General features: G+C 34.8%; 1 pseudogene; it reads right to left on the bottom strand.

Annotated features, from left to right (window-relative positions):
- Positions 1 to 2,650: 2,650 nt before the first annotated feature.
- Positions 2,651 to 3,265, bottom strand: LOC124840056 (secreted RxLR effector protein 161 pseudogene; annotated as a pseudogene).
- Between the last annotated feature and the right edge of the window lie 515 nt (positions 3,266 to 3,780).

Raw genomic sequence — 3,780 nt, 5'->3', positions numbered from 1 at the left:
AGGCATCAAGTTAACACTTGATCCTAAATCAAGTAAAGCCTTCTTTATCCTTTTCTTCCCTATTGTGCATGGAATGGAGAAACCTCCTGGATCTTTTGCTTTTGGAGGGAATGACTTCTTTTTAACAACTTTATACTCCTTTGTCTCATCATCTCTACATCTTTTCTTTGTAGAGACTTCTTCCTCAGGCTTTGTATAAACTGCAATGTGCTGTAATATCTCCTTCCAAGGTACATCATTATCCAACATCTTGAATATTTCTGTAAAATCAAATTGTTTCACATGATCTATTAGAAAAGGAAGAATTTCTTCACTCTTTATCTCTCTTATCTCTTCTTTCTCTTTTCTCTCTTCTCTTTCTTTTTCTCTCTTTTTTCTCTCTTCTTTTTCTTTCTCTCTTTCTAACTCAACCATTTCAACATTTAAACTCACCAACACCTTACATTCTTCCCTGGGATTAACCTCAGTATTAGCCCCAAAGTTTTTGTCAGGCCTTTCTTCCAACTGCTTAGTAATTTGACTCATTTGCATCTCCAAGTTCTTAATAGCAGCTTCAGTGCTCTTTTGAGTGGATGCAGTCGCTTGTATGAATCCCCTCCCTTGCAAAGCGAATCAGCGTAAGAAAAGAGGGAAAGGGGAAAAGAAGAAGAATGTCCAACATGCCGCCGCAAACCACCACAAAGGCCGCTTGGTCGCGCCATCTCCACACCGTCGCCGCACCATCACCGCCGGAGTCGTCTCTGAGTTCCTGCGATACCCAGCCATACCCCGAAGAAAGAGAAAGGAAGAAATCTCTCTACGTTGCGGCTAAAGCAAAGGAATAGAAAAAGAAAGTGCTTCCAACGCTGAAATTCTTAATTCAACCAAAAGAAACAAACGTCGAGAACCCTGAGACTCACGTTGTCCAATTTGATTTCGATTTGGCAATTGCACAGGATAACAAGGCTTTCAACACTTAATTTAATTTGATTTTCTAACTTTGCCCTTACTTAAATAATATTTCCACTTTGTACACATAATTTTTTAATTCAAAAATTAAAAAAATACAATTGACACACGATTTTAATGCCACGTAAATTTAAACTACACTGTCATCATGCCACGTAACACCCTCTTTAACGATAGTTGATCAATTTGACGGCAAACCATTATTTGAGACGCCGAACAAGTCGGAGACCTATTTGAGATTCTAAACGAAAATAGGGACTTACCGAGACATTAAACCTATTATAATTTCTTTTAAAACAAGGATTAAAGTGTACCAAAGTTTTAAAAATAAACTAAATCTAAAACTTAATAAATGTTCACAAAAATGAATGAAAATTAATAAAAATTGTCATAAATATAACATCAGAAATGTTCACAAAAATAATAAAATATACGTTGGACAATTTCATAAACAATATTATTCTTGTGGGTAAAATGAAATAAAATTTTAATTTTGAAGCACGGTTATTGTGAATATTTTCTCATTAACAATCAGTAAAAAACCATCCTAATTTTCATTTTAAAACATTTATTACAAAAGCTGTTGAAATAAGTAATAACTAGTGCATTGAACTTTTTTCTAGTGTACTTATAATTAGTAAATAGTCTTGTAAGTGGAGTTTAGTGTTGCTAAAGTGGATTATAATCACGAGTCAATTTGTTCAATTGGATATAAAAATTACAAATTTTGGTAGGGATAAAAAATGAATTTGGTCCACTAAGAACTCAGTTCATCTGAGTTGAATCTTTGATCAACCAGATTAACTCACCAACCCACCCATAAATTTTAAATATTAAATTATATTAAAAAAATGAAAATCCTAAATGTTTTCATATATCAAATATATTTGGGTTGTATTGCATTTTTGTGATTTTGGATTATATTTGGAGTTTAACATAATTTTGGATTGTATTTGGATTAAACTTTAGTTAGATTTTAATTAGAAAAAAACTGTAATTTTTTTGGGATTAAATAAAAGAAAATTTGTAATTAAGTGAGTCAACTCGTTTAACTCACCAAGTCATGGTGGCGCGATGGTTTCTGCCATTTGTGTTTTGTTGTTACTACTTATGGATTTGTGTTTTTCTAGTTCATTTTTAGGTTGTGCAATTTACAGTGGCTAATTCTCGATTTGTGGCTACGTGAGAAACGTTGGTGATGGAAGATTTGGGCTTGCGGTGATTACTCGAGTTTGATGATGGGTTTTCGATTTTGAACTCACAATTAGGGATCTCTTCACGATTCATGGTCTCAGATGGGAAGATGGTTGTCAGTGGTAGTCTAAATGTTGGTGATTATGGAAGGAGAAGGATAATGGAAGAATTTTCTTAAATTTTTTATTAAATGTTTTATTTAAGAAAAATGTATTGGAGAATTGAAAGAGAAATGAAATAGTATGAAGTGTCTGTATTACTACTGACACTGCATTGATGTAGTTTTTATATACAGAACGTATACAAGGATTATCATAAAAGAAAAGAAAATATATTATAGAATAACAAAAATAACTGCCTTGACTTGTTACAACTAATACACCTCCTCAAGTCAAGCACTCATAAGATTCAACTCCAATCTTCTTCCTCAACCATTCAAACCTTTCAATCTTTATTGCTTTTGTGAAAACATCCGCTAGTTGTGCTTTAGTGTTGTAGTAAACCAATGCTATTCTTCCTTGTTTACCATGTCCCTAAGGAAGTGGTACTTTACCTCTATGTGCTTGCTCTTCCCATGGCTCACTGGATTTTTAGATAGATTTATGGCAGAAACATTATCTATCTTCAGCTCTAATGGAGCCTTCATAGGAATCATCAACTCCTTTAGTACTTCCTCAAGCCAAACCCCTTGACATGCTGCATAACTTCCTGCTATATATTCAACTTCACAACTGGATAATGCTACCATTGGCTGCTTCTTCGAACACCATGAAATAAGAGATCCATTTAGCATGAATATGTAGCTTGACATGTTCTTTCTTTCAACGCAATCACCACCATGATCAGAGTCCGTGAAACCAACAAGTTCCAAGCCTTCCACATCTGCCTTTTGCCTCCTAGGTTGAAACAATATTCCAAAATCTACAATGCCTTTGACATACCTTAACAACCTCTTGGTAGCAAGCATGTGTGACTTCTTTGGGTTGTTCATAAATCTACTTACCAAGCTCGCACTAAATGACAAGTCTGGTCTGCTATTGCACAGGAAACACAATGAGCCTACAATCTGTTTGAACATTGTCTCTTCAACATCCTCTTTAGTTTCATCTTTAATCAGCTTCATATTGACTTCAATTGGACTCCTTGCTAGATGTCGCAACCGGAATCGCGACAGGATGACGATCCAAAAAAGGAAAACGGGTTTTGGAAAAGAGATTTTGGAGTCGCCACCATAGTTTATTATGGGAAACTACGGAAAAACCATAAAACGATAAAGCACGGTCCACGAAAACCAGATTCTGGGTTCGGGAGTCGGTTACGCGTGGGGAAGGTGTTAGCACCCCACAACGCCTGCCTTAAGGCAGTACCTTTAACTAAATGCACGAATATGATGTGATTTTCAAAATGTTTAACTATCCCCTAAAATAAAATTCTAAAATAAACAAAACATATTTTTTTAGTTTTTTGGGCCCGACAAGGATTGACCTTGCTCCTACGTATTCTCATTCAAAATGAGAAATCAGGGTTACGTAGTTCTTTTTGAAAATGTTTGAGAGATTTGTTTGAGAAATTGATTGAAAGATTTGTTTGAGAAAATGATTACGGATAAATTTGGATTTTTGGGAAAGTGAACCTGAC

This window comes from Vigna umbellata, chromosome 7 (genome assembly GCF_029865625.1).
Source record: "Vigna umbellata cultivar VRB3 chromosome 7, Vumbellata_1.0, whole genome shotgun sequence".
Lineage (NCBI taxonomy): Eukaryota > Viridiplantae > Streptophyta > Magnoliopsida > Fabales > Fabaceae > Vigna > Vigna umbellata.
The sequence above is the reverse complement of the archived record's forward strand: the minus strand, read 5'-3'. Positions and strand labels throughout refer to the sequence as shown.